The following is a 17,087-nucleotide window of genomic DNA, read 5'->3' as shown; positions in this document are numbered from 1 at the left end:
ATAAGGAGTGAGCAGGTATCAAGGAGGACTCCTGGGTTTCTGGCTTGGGCCATGTGGTGGCGATACTCTCATGGAGGGAGAGCATGATGCAGAAGGACCTAATCTGGTGACTAGTGGGTAGGGGAGTAGTGTTGGTAATTATTAACCCTCTCTGGCTAAATTAGATTTAATAGGCCTATGAGTCATCCAGGTGGGGACCTTCCGGAGGCTCAGACTCCAGAAGAGAGATCCCAGCTAGAGAAATACAAGCAGAAACCATCAGCATAGAGATACATTTGAAGGCTTGGGAGTAACTGAGATGACTCAGTTCTTATCTCATTAAATCTCTGCAACTCTGGGAAGAAGGTTTTTAAAAAACAGCCAAGGGCACATAATAAAGGTTTTTAAAAAACAGCCAAGGGCATATAATTGGATTGCAGACCCAGGCTTGTCTAACCGTAAAGTCTTCGCTCGTTTGTCTTCTCCCTACGGCCTTGCAGGTGGCCTGGTGAATGGCTGCAAGAAGCAGCTGTCTCCATGTTGCCAGCTTTGGCACATGGCTGAGTTTACTCTATCCCAGCGCTGGTGTAGTTTCTAGAAATACAAACAATAGAGCATGGCTGCCACACTCAAAGCGAGGTCAGAGACAGAAACTTAACAGATTGTTTTAATAAAATATGCTCAAGGCAGTGAAGGAGATGGGAGCAGGGCACACGTTTAGGACAACTTTTGAGGATCGGGAAGGGCTTCTCAGCCTCAAAAGTCCTGATAAAATGCATATGTCAATCCTATCAACCTCCATCAAGTCTGTATATCAGAATAGACGAAGGTTTTCTTTCTTAATAAATTTTATGTATATAAAAGGTATACAATATATTATGAGATACATACATATAGTGAAATGGTTACTCTAGCAGAACAAATTAACATATCCTTTCATCTTACATAGTTACCAGTCCCCATCATGGCAAAAGCAGCTATATCTAATCCTTCAGCAAAAATCCTGAATGCAATACACCAGTATTAACTAGCGGCCTCAGGTTGTATATTAAATCTTTCAACTTGTTCATCCTACATTTGCTACTTTATGTCCTTTGACCTACATCTCCCTATTTTCTCCCCATCCCCAAACCTGGTCACCACTGTTTTAGTCTCTATCTCTATATATTGCATGCTGTCACTTATATATGGAATCTTAAAAAAATGAAATAGGTTAGAATAGATGAAGTTTGATAGCAGAGAAAGGGAGGAAGAGGTTGGGCCTTTGGAGGGGGACTGTTTGGAAGGAAATACTACAGAAGGGGATTCTTGGCATAGAAGAGACATTGAAAAAGAGATGACAAGGCCTAGGAGGGAAACAGGGCACTTACCGCATGGAGCCAGGAGGACCACTACACTCTGAACATCAGATCCATAGCCCAGTGGATTAGCCTCCAGGAATTCTAATCTCCTCCCTCAGCTTCCTCTGGAAAATGCTTACGTGGGGTTGGGGTTGGGGGCAGTAAAGCCTAATTATCTCAGACTTAGTCTTGTGTTGTTTGGCTAGAAAGCTCAGGTGGATTAACAACTGTAAACTGGTTTGTAAACTGTAATCCTGGAGATGTTCCTGATTTGTTCAAATTGATATTCCCAGGACATTTCCTGGTTTAGTAACTTCTCAATAAGTATGAGTCATCCTTCAGCTTCTCCTGAGATCACTTTTAGTGTATCTGCCAACATACTAACGCTAATACTCCGGTGGATATATCAGAGAGTCTTAAATATAAATATACAAATATTTCTAATGAAATCCTCAAAAAGTAGACATTGGAGCATGGGTGTTTTTTCTGGTCCCCATCAAAGTAAAGCTTTCAACCAGCTCAGTAACAGGGTTTTTATGTGTAGGATTTCTTTTGAAAGACATTGGCTAGGTCTTTTACCATCTTCCTGCATTTCCGAGCATCTTTGACTATTATGGCTACTGTAGTCAAATAGCAGAGACACATCATCTGAATTATTAAAATAGTGTGGCTGAAAAGGGTGAGATAAATAATGGTAACACAGCTGTAGGGGTGGTCAAAAACAACAGAGACCGATGAATGAGACATGTTTGTTGCCAAAACACTGGAGTGGAACAATTATTATCAATGGTGTCTTAAATGTGTAAGACCTTCCATGGCTGCATCCCCATTTCGCATTGTGGAAATAAATGAAAACCACCCAAATGAGAACAAATAGGGTTATTTTTTCAAGGTTTACTGTAGCAAGGGAGTCAGTCACCATGACTTAGCATGTGACAGAGATTCAAAGGCAGGAAGGGCAGGGGGAAAGATATATAGAGAAAACAGGAAAGGCTTCAGGTGTGCTCTGATCAAAGCCTGTTGGCATAAGAAACAGGAGGTAGGCTAATTAAAAGCAGGACATCTGACGAGATTGGTGTGGGGAGGATAGAAATCTTTTTCTGGTCCTGAGTTAGAAGCAAAGTTTACAATCCTGACTATTCTGGGCTGATTGCAGCAGAGGTTGTGGGGCAGAGTCCAATTGTCAGGTACAGTCTGGTCACTGACTATTTGCATATTCAGTCTCTCAGCATTAAGATTTCAGAGATGAGACTGGGTGTGGTGGCTCATGCCTGTAATCCCAGCACTTTGGGAGGCCAGGGCAGGCAGATCACTTGAGGTCAAGAATTCGAGACCAGCCTGGTCAAAATGGTGAAACCCTATCTGTACTAAATGTACAAAAACTAGCTGGGTGTGGTGGCAGATGCCTGTAATCCCAGCTACTCGGGAGGCTGAGGCAAAGAATCACTTGAACCTGAGAGGTGGAGATTGCAGTCAGCCAAGATCACACCACTGCACTCCAGCCTAGGCAACAGAGTGAGACTCCGTCTCAAAAAAAAAAAAAAAAAAAAAAAAAGATTTCAGAGATGAGCTTTCCCAGAATGAACTCGGTATTTCTATCATGTGCTGGAAGCAGCTCTCTAAAAGAGCAGTGATACTCAGCTGATCCTGAGTCACTGACACGTTCGTGCTGGAAGTGCGTGTGTCTCCAGAGCATGCATTCTGAATAAGGGCAATATTGCCCCCAAGGAATGAAAATTGGTTATTGAGGGCAAAAGCATCACTCTCCCTACAAGTGAAGCACAGATAGTGCATAAACATAAATACAATATAGTATATCTGTGGTATTAAAATTTCATGGAGGATGAGTAGGAGAAAAAAGTTTGAAAAATGCTTGGGTCAGGGAGGTTAGTGTAGAGAATAAATTAAAAAAAAAAAGAAAGAAAGAAAGAAACCCTGAGAAACAGCCTGCAGAACCTATGTAAATACTTCCACCCAAAATTATATTTTTCAGCTGAGAAGCCAAACAGTATCTGACCATTCCCACTGGACTGCATTTGCCTTGTAATTTCTGGTTCTCCAAACATCCTTCCAATTGGTTCTTTTTCTATTTGAGGGACTACAACTACTGTCATTTCTTCTCTCAAAGCATGAGGAATCTCACCAGAATAAAGGTATTATTTGCATACACTGTAGCAAAAGCTACTATGCGGTGTCACTAGGAAGACCCAACTTCCCATGTATTTATTGTTTTCCCTCTTATATCTCCTTTATGAAGAGCAATTCAAGCAGCAGAAACAAAATGCCAGTTTAAAAGAGATATGATGTGAGTAGTTAAGTCATACTCTGCCATCTTGCCAAGAAAAAGGGGAGTCCTAGATGAATAATTTTAAGTTCTATGTTTAATTCAGTAAAATTACATTATAAGCTTTAGATTACTCTGGTTAAAAAAAACTTTACACTGAAAAATGGTTAAGACGGTAAATGTTATGTGTATTTCACCACTATTTTTTAAAAAAGAAATGGATGACAGATATTTTTCACTCTAATCCAATAATAAGCATGAACTTTTTTCCTTGATTATTGTTATTCACAAATCAGCACACATAAAAATTAAGAGGTCCTCTTACATATGGTTTTCTGATTATGTGATCCACCCCTCAAGAAAAAGTAAATGTTCCCTGGCTTGGCAAATTAGCTGTCTCTTTTTAGTATAGTTTGAGGCCTGCCTCCAGCCCTGTTCTTGTCCTTGCTACTGGCCCTTGCTACTTCTTTCCTTAAATCATGGCAACTACAGTGCAGCCCCACCACTCCATCCCTGACCCCAATCCCTGTCTTATAAACACATACTACTGAACAAGTGAAGGATGTGCACACCAGCAAAAGGAAAAACGGCCAATATCCACGCTGACTCCAGATATGCTCTCAGAGTCTGCCATGCTGTTGGCACAACCTGGCCACCCTGTGGACTGCTAACCTATGCTGGTGCGCCTACTGCCAATGGACATATACTTGCTGCCTTATGACAGGCTATTCATCTTCCTACTAAAATGGCCAATGTTCATTGTCCCGCCCACACTAAGGACACTGATAGTGTATCTTAAGGAGATGATAGGGCAGACAAGGCTGTTAACTATGCAGCCAAAAACAGGCCCCCTGGTCCTTTTTTCCACCCAATTTATAAACTTGCCTTTATCTTTGGCTGATGTTAATGATCATCAGATGGGACATATAGATATGTGCAGATACAGGATGATTAAGGTTCTAAAAGATAATTGGGATCTACAGTTGCCCTGGGAGCACTATTTTCTAGTGCATTACTTGCAACTCTCACCAAATCTCTGGAGGAAACCAACATTACTGAGCAAGTTCTACAAGGTGCACACTTCCCTTGCAGAACTCCAGATAGACTTTATAGATTCACTTCCAGCTTTAGGCTTTTCTCTCTGGTTATTGTCTGTATGCTTAGTGGGTGGACTGAATGCTATTGGACCAGACATGCTAACACCACAACAATGGTGAAGAAATGAGTAACAGATTATTCCTTGCTTTGGCATCGTTTTATGGACTGAATCAGACTAAGGAACTCATTTTACAGCAGAGATAAACCACTTGCTTGCAAAAATTCTGAGGTATTCACTAAAATTTCATACCCCATACTATCCCCAATCCTGAAGGCAAATCTAGACATTAAACGGATTTTAGGAAATGTTTTTAGAGAAATTGGACTTAAATTGCCAGAAGCATTACCTCTGGCCCTTATAAAAATGCAAAATACTCCAAATAGAAGATATGGATTAACCCCTTTTGAGATAATGTTTGGCTACCCTATGCCTACTGGCATCTCTAAACCTTCCAATTCCTAGGTTGAATAGACTCTATGTGGATTTAAGTAAACAATGTGATGCTGTGTCTAGCTATGTACAGGCACTCACTGATATACTTGGAGAATATCATCATCAGGTAAAAAGGATGTGGCCTCTGCCAACTGACAAGCCTTGCTATCCTTTTCAACCAGGAGACTGTGAGTCCATCAACATTTTTAGAGAAAAGCACACACTGTCATTTCACTGGGAAGGCCCTTATGAAGTACAGCTGAATATCTATGCTGCCATTAAAAGAAAAACCCTCCTGGGTTCACACAAGCAACACCAAACTAGATCCTGATCAGCACTTCCAAGTCAATTGAAAGATCACCCCTACAGGTGACCTTAAAATAAGGATTACCGGGGCTAATTCCCTGGCCCCAGAAGCAGATGGCATTTTTTCAAAGTAGAGAGCTTTTCCCAAGACCAGGGACGAAGAAATTTTACTCCCACCTATTTTCTCCCCCTTTTAGGTCTCCCTAATACTCTTCCTGAAAACAAACAAACAAGCAAACATACAAAAATCTCTTTTTTGGTGACAAATGCTTCCCACCCCCATTTGTTGGTAGCCTACTTTAAAAGCTGACTGAAGATTGTCTCCCTCTAACTATTCTCCCTCTGCTCCTCCACTATGACCTTTCTTCAAACTGTGTCCGCTCTGATTAGCCCTCACTATTTTTCCAACAGGTCAGGCATAGACTCAGCATCCCTTTGTACCAGTCTTCCAAACCCTGGCTCTGATAATTAATCAATCTGACTATTGATTATGTCAACATCTAGATTATGCAAAGAAAAACCCTGAACTTATTTTTGTTCCTGCCAATGCAAGTGTCCAGTGGATCAAGTTTGGAGAATGAACGTATGTCAAGGTATGGCATTCACCACCTAGACAACAACAACACATTATTTTTCCATTCAGTGAGTCAGTTGGACACAGAGGAATCTCTGTAAGAGCTCGAAGACTGTCCTTGCTCTAGTAAAGTCATTAGAAAGGAATTTTTCCCTCTCCAGTATAAGCAGGGATAATGCTGGACTTTTCTTAAGTAACATATCAATGAGGCATTGCAGTCAAAGCCTGTGGTTTGATTCCACCCATGGCACCCTTAAGCCTTTCACGAAGGTCATAAGCAGTTCTGACACTGACTCTTATGGTACAAACACTTGCCAAATCACCAGATGTTATATAAACTTCCAGAGTCAGCCTTGTGTAACTTGGGAAAACTCATTAGGCTAGCAGACACCAAAGATTACAAATAGATTGATCAAAATTCTAGACTGACTTGGCTTAATAAATTTAAGCCTTATATCTGCCCAAACTGAACTAACGGCCTCCTATATCAGATATTTCACAACCTTTTGCATTCCTATGGACTGACAGAATTCATGGAGGATGGAGATGAGCAGATGTCAATATGCTAGAAGACAAAGTGCAATAAACCCCAACCTGTGGTGTCACATATTCCACTCTGACCTTATTTGTGAAAAATACTGGCCTTTTTTCTTGTGTGGTAACAAGGTATATATAAACAATTCCCACCTAGATGGCCCAGGCAATGTGGACTCAGATATTTAACATCTCTGTCTCCAGGTACCCTACTGTAAATGCTAGCCAAATTACAAACTTGGGCTCTTTTGTTTTATAAAGTGGTACCATACAAACATACTAGATGTACTATTCAAAACTCACTTTTATATCACAACTCCAAGTTCTTTTCAATATTGAGAGCTTTTTTCCCAAGCATTGGAGTTTATGAGATTAAAAAAGCAATTCTAAATCTTTCCATAGTTATAGAATGAGAGCTCAACATTTCTATGAAAGCACTGAAAGCACTCCAGTCAGAAGCTGATATTTAGTCACAGCTATATTTCAGAATCCCCATGTCCTGGATGCATTGACAAACACTGGAGAAGAATAGTGCTTCTATGTAAATCCTTGGGGACAAATAGAGCCTAATCTGCACCATTTAAAAGACAAGACAAATATTCTTCATCAAATAAATAAGGCTAAACCATTTTATTGGATAGAACTTTTCCCAGGATTAGGAGGCTGGTTTAATGGAGTGTGGGGAACAATGTTTAGATTGGTTGTTTCCTGGTTTGCAAATCCTTTATGACACAGTTACTAACTTGTCATTTCTTTCCACAGCCACCACCTCAGCTTTTAATGCTGGAAACGTCTAGTGAAGTTTCAGACAGGGGAAATGAAGGAATGAAAGACATGTCATCCCAAAATATGCCAAATTGGTATATTGATTATTTCAAGTTGAAAGCATTGGGAGAATTGTAGCCTCAGTAAGGGTTAGTTGGCCTGTCTTCTCCTGCTTGTGGCAAGCCATAGATTCCTCTGGGAAGAATATTTCTTGTTGGAGCAAGAAAATAGAAATATTTCTTACTGTGGGAGGAATATTTTCTTACTGGAGCAAGAAAATAGCCCTTGTCAACAGAGACTGGTGATAGGAGGCTGCAATGAACCTGAATAAACATACTTAATGAAGTAGTCCTTATCTTCCAGTAGGTTTACATCCTACCCTCATGTATCTCCTAGTGACTCCCCTAGAAATGTACTGCTCTTAGTCAGATTCCCTTTGTCCTGTGATTTCTTCTCAGATTTGTCATTCTTTGTCTAAAAAGTATGAAAGTATCTTGCTTTGGCCACTTCAGACTTCAGTCTCTTATGAAGATCCCCATGTACATGAAAAACCAATAACATCTGTTTACTTTTCTCTTGTTAATCTGCCTGATAGCAATTTGGTTTCTAGATTCAGCTCTATGGCTGAATCTAGAAGAGCTACATAAGAGCTACAGGGGGGTTGGAGGTGATCTCTGGCTCCCCTACCCTGCCACCACATCTAGCCCATGTTCACAGCTTGGAGAATACTAAGGAGGAGACATCATTGTAGCTACAGACACTTTGTGAGAATCAGGCTCCACGGGTTTCAAACACGTTCTCTTCATTAAGTCATATTTTTTTTCTTAAGTCAGGGGCTAATATAAGCAAATTCTTCAAATTAAAAAACCCGCAGAATATCCAAAGGATACCATCCAAAGAGGAGCACAAAAGTGCCCTTACCCCTTGGGTGGGTTCTAGTCTGAAAGGTAGAAAAAGCACTCCTTTACGGAGTGCTGAGTGCTAGAACAATCCCTCATTTGGTATTACTGATAATTGGGGCAAGGAAAGCACCATGACCATAGCTGAGAAAAAGTTTTTAGAGTTATATTTTAACAAGAATAAATAAGCATGGTTTACATGCTTGTACAATAAACTTTGCAGAGAGGCACTTACCCAATTAATTTTCTAACACCAAGAGTTTACTGACTCTCCCCCCAATTTAAGTTCTTCCCTTTCTCATTCCATCCAACAGACACTATTGCCCTTTTTTTTTTAAATCTGAAGTATAAGTCTGATGGGGTTTCTTTCCCAGGTAAAATTTTAGTGGCTCCTTGGTATATACTGAATATTGAACTTAAGACAAGAATATGTTCATGACCAACTTTCATTTCCCAATACTTTCTGGAATACTCTATATCCTGGCAAAATGCAAGTAATACATATTCCTTAAAGATCTTCCAGCTTTCTTACTCAAGCCCTTATATGTGTTATCCCTTGGGCCTGAAACTTCCTTTCATCTATCAAAATCCGTAGGATGATCTAGCTAGCTAGTTGTCATCTATTAATACGTATCTCTTTGTAGAAATAAATTTTGTTAAAGGTTGGTTCAACCTGGAACACAAGCAGGGTAATCTTCTCAAGTATGGTTGGTAGGGAAAAGAGAAAATAAAACAGAAACAGATGGTGAAGATAACCTGGAAGATGTGAGACTTGATCTTCAGTCCAAAGGATGTGAAATGTGGGGTTTGGCACTAAGGCAGCAGGAAGTCATTCCCACACAGGTAGAGCAGCGTTCTCTGATTAGGTGGAGGGCAAATGTTCACTGATCAAAGGAACAAATAAGTACCCTTGTATTGTCCTTTACTTAACCTTCAGAACTGAGGGCAAGAAGTAAATCTGTTCCTTTCCATCCCTGTTCCCCACCACTCCTCACCTCCCCACCCTCCACCCTGCCATCTCTCCACATATGAGGTCCTATTTCTTTCTGTCTTCTAGTTGCAGCCCCCAAGAACACAGAGAAAGATTTGATCTTAACTTTTCTTCAGTTATCATTTCATTTTTTAATTTATTTAACCAACAGTTACTGACTGCTAATATATTTAAGGCACTTTACTAGGCACTGGAGAGAATGATGGATGAGAAGATAAAGGAATAAAGGGAATGTTTCCAGTCTCCATAAGGATACAGTTTAGCAAATAATAAGTACTATATGGAGTTGCCTGGTTATGTGGCTCTTTTTCAAGTTCCCCCTCCCTCTATCCATTCTCCACCCTTCTCTTCCCTGCATTGCACAGCCTTGCAGGTTGATCCCTGAATATACATTTGCTATTAGCCAGGCTCCTTAGCCCTCTGTCTTTATTGGGCTCAACAGATGGGAGGAACGAGCAAGATACTGAAGGGAGAGAAGAGAAAGAGACTGAGGTATTTACTCCTTAAGCTTTTTATCTGCTTTATTGTGCTGCAATCTGGCAGTGGCTGTATCCCTCCAAGGCTACAGTTCACCCTAGGTAACCCCAACTCCAGGACTCAGGTTCTCAAAAGGGGATATTGCCATAAACAGTGGCAGGAACAATATGATAATCAGGGCTTTTGACTTCTATGGTGGTGGCTCATTTATCACGAGATACTTAAGAATGAAGTCAGTAGGTAGCATTCTAAATTATAGCTTGATTTAAATGATCAAAAGAATTCTAGGTGTAATGGGCAGAAATTTGACTTAAGTTTTCATAGTAGTAATAAATGGCCTCTCATCAAGTTCTCAGACTCAAAGCAGTTAATAGACCCAGAAAACCTTGTTTGAAATGGAGGTCAGATCTTTTTCAGGAGGGACTCTGAAATGCTGTCACAGTACACACCTGACATGTGACTTATAGCCAAGTTTGAAAATGCCCCATGAAAAGGGACATTCTCAGACCTCCCTGGAGTTATTAAATATGGGCCCTGGGTTTATGCCAATTTTTATGGAGTTAAAAACATCACTGTTGTCCTGCTTTATGTTAAGTTTCCAACTGCTACAGTAACAAGTTACCATAAACTGAGTGGCTTAAAACAACATAAATCTATTAACTTACAGCTCTAGAAGTCAGAGTCTGAAATAGGTCTTCCTGGGATAAAATCAAGGCATCACCAAGGCTCTGTTCCTTCTGGAGGCTCTAGGGGAGAATCTATTTCTTTGCTTTTCCCAGCTCTTAGAGCCTGCCTACATTTCTTTGCTCATTTGTCCCCTGACCCAGGAAGGGACATTACAGTACATAGGAAAGACCAAGTGGAAGACCCTGGTACTGTCCCTGCACAACAATATGGAAAACTAAAAGTAATACTGCATCTCTAAGTGCAGAAATTAGTGCCACTACGTAAAAATCTGAAAGATGCAGAGGTGCTATTTCCCCCATCCCATACTTAATTAACTTTCCCATTTAGCTTGTGCAAAACTAGGATGGATTATGGAAAATAACTCAGTTGCCATTTCAGATGTTTAACTTTACTGAATCAAACAACATGGACATCTGAGCTGTTCACCTGCAAACACTTTTTTCCTTGAGTCAAATTAGTAAGAAGTATCTAAAATGCTTTGCCTTCACCTGGAAGGAACAGCAGTGTATTTTCACTATCTTATTCCAGGGCTATGTCAACTCTTGCTTTCTGTCATATTAAAATCTCCCAAGACCTTGAGCATCTTGCCATCCCACAGACCCACATTAGTCCACTGCATTGATAACTATGCTACATGGACTTGATGAACAAGAAGTAGCAAGTTCCTTACATGCTTTAGTAAGACAAATGTGGACACAGGGTAGAGAATAAAATCCGTGGAAAATTTTCAGAGTTTCAAGGGATTCAGTGGTCTGGAACATGTCAAGGTATCCTTTCTAATGTGAAAGACAAGTCACTACACCTTGTACATCCACCATGAAGAGGAGCACTATTTGCCAGAACTCTTTGGATTTTTGAGACACCATATACTATGCTTGGCTATACTTCTCCAATCATTTACTCAGTAACTTTAAAGGCTGCCTGTTTTGAATGGATCCTGAAGCAAAAGAGGGCTCTGCATGTTTAGGCTATAGTGCAAGTTGTACTTGGATCTTATGACCTAACAAGCACAATACTTATTTAAAATGTATGTGGCAGCCGGAGACACTGTATGAAGCCTCTGGCAAGCCCCAGTGAGAGAATCACAGAAGATATATGACTCTTAGAGCAAAGTCGTATACTCTTTGCCAATTTATTAGTTATCTACTGTTGCATAATAAATTACTTCCAAAACTTTAGGGGCCATCTTGGAGGCTGCCTACAATAACCAGTGACAATTCACTACTTAAAAAATGGCATCTCTCTTGCTATTGGGATCCTGTAGAGACTGAAAGCATGATCATGGATCAAGTATATTCATTCATTCACTAGGGCTGCTATAACAAAGTACCACAAACTGGGTGGCTTAAACAACAGAAATTTATTATCTCTCAGTTCTAGGAGCTATAAGTCCAAAATCAATACATCACAGGATTGGTTCCTCCTGAGGACTATGAGACAAAGAAAGATCCACTGTGATATGGTTTGGCTGTGTCCTCACCCAAATCTCATCTTGAATTATAGCTCCCATAATTCCCACATGGTGTGAGAGTGACCCAGTGGGAGGTAATTGAATCATGGGGTACAGGTCTTTCCTGTGCTGTTCTCATGATGGTGAATAAGTCTCATGAAATCTGATGGTTTTATAAAGAGGAGTTCCCCTACACAAGCTCTCTTGCCTGCCACCATGGAAAATGTGACTTTGCTCCTCATTTGTCTTCAGCCACGATTGTGAGGCCTCCCCAGACATGTGGAACTGTGAGTCAATTAAGCCTCTTTCCTTTATAAATTATGCAGTCTTGGGTATGTCTTTATTAGCAATGTGAGAACAGACTAATACAGTAACCTGGTACCAGGAGTGGGGTGCTACTGTAAAGATACCCAAAAATGTGGAAGAGACTTTGGAACCTGGTAACAGGCAAAGTGATATGGACAATAAAGTCCAGGCTGAGGTGGTCTCATGCAGATGAGGAACTTGTTAAGAACTGGAGCAGTGGTGACTCTTGCTATGTTTTAGCAAAGAGACTGGTGGAAGTTTGCCCCTGCCCTAGAGATTTGTGGAACTTTGAACTTGAGAGAGATTCTTTAAGGTATCTGGCAAAAATTTCTAAGCAGCAAAGCATTCAAGAGGTGACTTGAATTATGGAATTCAACTGTTAAAAGCATTCAGTTTTATGCATTCACAAATATATGGTTTGGAATTGGAAAATCTGCAGCCTGATGATGCAATTAAAATGAAAACCCCATTTTCTGAAAAATTCAAGCTGGCTGCAGAAATGAGGAGCCAAATGTTAATCACCAAACAATGGGGAAAATGTCTCCACGGCAAGTCAGAGGACTTCACGCAGCCCCTTCCATCACAAGCCAGGAGGCCTAGGAGGCAAAAATGGTTTCATGGGCTAGGCCAAGGGCCTTGCTTCTTTGTGCAGTCTCAGGACTTGGTGCCCTGTGTCCCAGCTGTGGCTAAAAGGGGCCAATGTAGAGCTCAAGCCATTGCTTCAGAGAAGCAAGCCCCATGCCTTGGCAGCTTACATGTGGTGTTCGGCATGTGGGTGCACAGAAATCAAGAATTGAGGTTTGGGAACCTATGACTAGATTTCAGAGGATGAATGGAAACTCCCAGATGCCCAAGCAGAGGTGTACTATAGGAGCAGAACCATCATGGAGAACCTCTACTAGGGCAGTGCAGAAGGGAAATGTGGGATATGAGCCCCCACACAGAGTCTCCACTGGGGCACTGCCTAGTGGAGCTGTGAGAAGAGGGCCACCATCCTCCAGCCCCCAGAATGGTAGATCCGTGTAACTGGAAAAGCCACATATACTCAACGCCAGCCTGTGAAAGCAGCCAGGAGGGGGCCTGAACCCTGCAAAACCACAGGGGCAGAGCTGCCCAATACCATGGCAACCCACCTCTTGCATTAGCATGACTTGGATGTGAGACATGGAGTCAAAGGAGATAATTTTGGAGCTTTAAGATTTGACTGCCCTGCTGGATTTCAGATTTGCATGGCACCTGTAGCCCCTTCATTTTGGCCAATTTCTCCCATTTGGAATGGTTGTATTTACCCAACACCTATAACCCCATTATATCTAGGAGGTAACTAACTTGCTTGTGATTTTACAGAGTTGAAGGCAGAAGGGACTTGCCTTGTCTCAGATGAAACTTTGGAATGTGGACTTTTGAGTCAATGCTGAAATGAGTTAAGACTTGGGGGACTGTTAGCATGGCATGATTGGTTTTGAAGTGTGAGGACATGAGATTTGGGAGGGACCAGGGATGGAATGATATGGTTTGGCTGTATCCCCACCCAAATCTCATCTTGAATTATAGCTCCCATGATTCCCATGTATTGTGGGAGGGACCTAGTGGGAGGTAATTGAATCATGGGGGTAGGTCTTTCCTGTGCTGTACTTGTGATAGTGAATAAGTCTCACAAGATCTGATGATTTTATAAAGGGGAGTTCCCCTACACAAGCTCTCTTGCCTGCCACCATGTAAGACATGACTTTACTCCTCATTTGCCTTCAGCCATGATTGTGAGGCATCCCCAGCATGTGGAAGTGTGAGTCAATTAAGTTTCTTTCCTTTATAAATTACCCAGTCTCAGGTATGTCTTTATTAACAGCATGAGAACAGATGAATACACACTGCAAGCTTCTCCTTGGCTTGTAGCTGCCATCTTTTCCTATGTTTCTTCACATGGTTTTCACTCTGTCTCTTTCTGTATCCAAATCTCTCCTTTTTACAAAGTTATCAGTCATATTGGATTGGGTCCCACCCTATTAACCTCATTTTAAATTGATTAACTAGGTCATGGAGACACGTGAAGGTCGGTGCGGAGTTCGTCTCTGCAAGCATGGTTGTCCTGGGATGGATTCCTCCTGCTCTTCCTCTGCGGTGGGTTTGGGTGCAGTGGACCCGCAATTGCAGCATTTTCATTGAGGTAGAGACTCAAAAGCAGCGCTTCCAGCAGCTGGTGCACCAGATGACTGAACTTTGTTGGGAGAAGTGCATGGACAAGCCTGGGCCAAAGTTGGACAGTCGGGCTGAGGCCTGTTTTGTGAACTGCATTGAGTGCTTCATTGATACAAGCCAGTTCATCTTGAATCGACTGCAACAGACCCAGAAATCCAAGCCAGTTTTCTCAGAAAGCCTTTCTGACTGATCTCAGCATTACCTCTTTGGAAAAGGAAGGTAGTTCAATAAATGAAGAGCTGTTGATGGGATGATTGAAGAAACAGCTATGAGAGGACTGGCTCCCATCTTTTGTTACTTTTGGGACATCCTGTCATCTGAGAATGAACAAAGACCAATTTTTTGTGTGTGAAGCTTAAGGGTCATATGTTTGCTTGTATTTTTTAATGCTAATCTTGTGAAAATAATTGGCAGGTGAATGGAAAACTCTATTTAGATGCATATTACTGTACACGGGACTATGCTTTTCTCAAAGCCCCATTAACTGCTTCCTATAATTTTGATAGTGGGACCACATACATAAAAGTCTCTCATTTGTGTGGAGTCATTTCGATTTCAAGGGAGATCCTTGTGTTTTTCAGAAAGGGCAGAAGTGGGGGAAGAATAATTTAGTATCCTTATCTAGTGTTTGATTATCAATGCTGGAGAGAAATATCTGTAAGAGTGTTTATACAGTACACTTCAGTTTTCTTGATGATCTCCCTTTCCTATATGATGATTTGCTTAAATATCCATATTAAGTATAGTCTCAAGGTAAGGTAGGCAGCCTGAGAGTCTAGAGGTCTTTAGTTTTAAAGGAATCTAGCCAGTGAACATAATTCTTATTACTAGACTGCCACAAGGAAGAAATTAACTTACCCTGTATATCAGGGTACAAAAAATTCAATGATGTGCCTAAGTAAGTTATAAAGATTTAGGCCAATCATAAGCTAACAGCAGTTTCAGGTAGAGGTGCATGCCTAATGTTAATTAGTGTAGATTCCATTTACTGCATTCTTTTGATCACTGAAATAAAAGCTATATAAGATTCAAAAAAATTGATTAACTCTGTAAAGACCCTATATTCAAATAATGTCACACTCTGAAGTCCTAAAGGTTGGGATTCTAATATATCTTTTGGAGGGACACAATTCAATCCATAACATCAAGTAACTGCACAACCTAGCTACCCTAATGAACTGAGTGTTGCCTAATCTACCACATGATAAAATTGGGCATTTGCAGGAGCATGCTATTATTAAGCGAAAATTGTATCTATATGATAAAGGAGATAAGCCCACCAGGTCCACAAGGCACAAGAAACTCAGACTAGCAGAAAACTTAGACTCTATGATGCCTTCTCCCATTGACTCAATGTCTCTCCCTCAGTGCACACCTATAGCTTCACAAGGAGTTTCCTACAACTAGGCAACAGATGAGGGAAAGGAGTCAATGTTATGCAAAGTAAGCTGGCACTAGCAATAAGTAGATGGCTGCTGCATCAGAGTCCCTCCCAGGGATGTCCTGAAACACAGCAGAAAGGGAAATCTTACTGACAAACAGAACTTTGAGCAGAACATCTGCTTTTCTATTTTGCAAGAAAGAAGAGATGGCCCAATGTAAGATCTACACTGACTCATCAGTGGTGGCTAATGTGTTGGCCAGCTGCTACCTTAAGGATTTGGAAAAAACAAGATTGAAAGACTGGTGACACAGAGGTCAAGGTGGGGGAGGCATGTGAGAGAGTCTCTTGAAATGGGCACAGGGTGTGAAGATATTTGCGTCTCATGGAGTGCCCTCCAGAGAACAAATTGACCTGTCCCGTAGATGTCAGCCAGCCTCCTGCCAGCTTCCTTGGGGCTTGCTGAATGTACAATGAGTGCCATGGTGCTGGCATGGAGATGAAGCACAGGCTTAACTCTCCAGACTTCCTTCACCGAGGCTGATGTGGCTTACCAATGCTGAGTGAGCAAAATGCTGAGAGTGAAGGGCAGCACTGAGCCCCCTGTGGCACCATTCCCCGTAGTCCGTGTTAAATGGCCTCTCTTCACAGCATCAGTTCACAGGGTCCAGTAACACCATTGACTCGTCTTCCTCAGCAGTTGGAAGAGGGAGGAGGAGAGTTAGTTTCAGCCTCTGGAGTTGGGGGTGAGTGAGGATACTGATGTATCACATGCAACTAGTGGGCAAGGGGGAAAAGATGACTGAGTTCAAAAGCAATGCCTGGATTGGAAATAAAAGATGGAAAATTGCATTAATTCATAATCATGTGGTAATGCCCCATCGGACTCTGCATTCTTAATCTTTTACCTCTACTGACAGAGAGGCTTTGCTTTTCAGCTGCTGTGAACAAGCTGAAGAGGCCTTATCCTCTTATCTGCAAGAGTGGAAGTAATCACAGGGGGCCCTAAAGGCAAATGTTTACCTGTGTATTTTATCGTGAAAGTGCCAAGGGTCCAGACCTCACCTCTCTTGTCCCACTTTATCTCCAGTACCTAGAAGGGAGGCTGGCACATTGTAACCACTCAAACATCTGTGGATGACTGGAATAAATGGGAGGATGTAGGAATGAATGAACGAATGAATAATCCTTTAGGGAACAATAGAGAGCTGGGGGAGGGAGAAGCCATACCTGATCTTTTATTCTTCTCCAAAACCCTTGAAAAGACTATGAGAGGCCGCATAGAGTAGCCATTAAGACCTTGAACTCTTAATTTAGGATCTACAACTTCCTAGCTGAATGGCTTGGCCAAGTTATTTATTCTCTGTGTACAGTCTTCCTTCCT

The 17,087-nt window shown here is 41.4% G+C and overlaps 1 pseudogene; it reads left to right on the top strand.

Annotated features, from left to right (window-relative positions):
- Positions 1–14,217: 14,217 nt before the first annotated feature.
- On the top strand, positions 14,218–14,599 carry LOC129143310 (mitochondrial import inner membrane translocase subunit Tim8 A-like; annotated as a pseudogene).
- Positions 14,600–17,087: the final 2,488 nt, after the last annotated feature.

The sequence above is a fragment of the Pan troglodytes genome, chromosome 13 (assembly GCF_028858775.2).
Source record: "Pan troglodytes isolate AG18354 chromosome 13, NHGRI_mPanTro3-v2.0_pri, whole genome shotgun sequence".
NCBI lineage: Eukaryota > Metazoa > Chordata > Mammalia > Primates > Hominidae > Pan > Pan troglodytes.
Note: the sequence above shows the minus strand (reverse complement) of the source record. Positions and strands in the feature narration are given on the sequence as shown.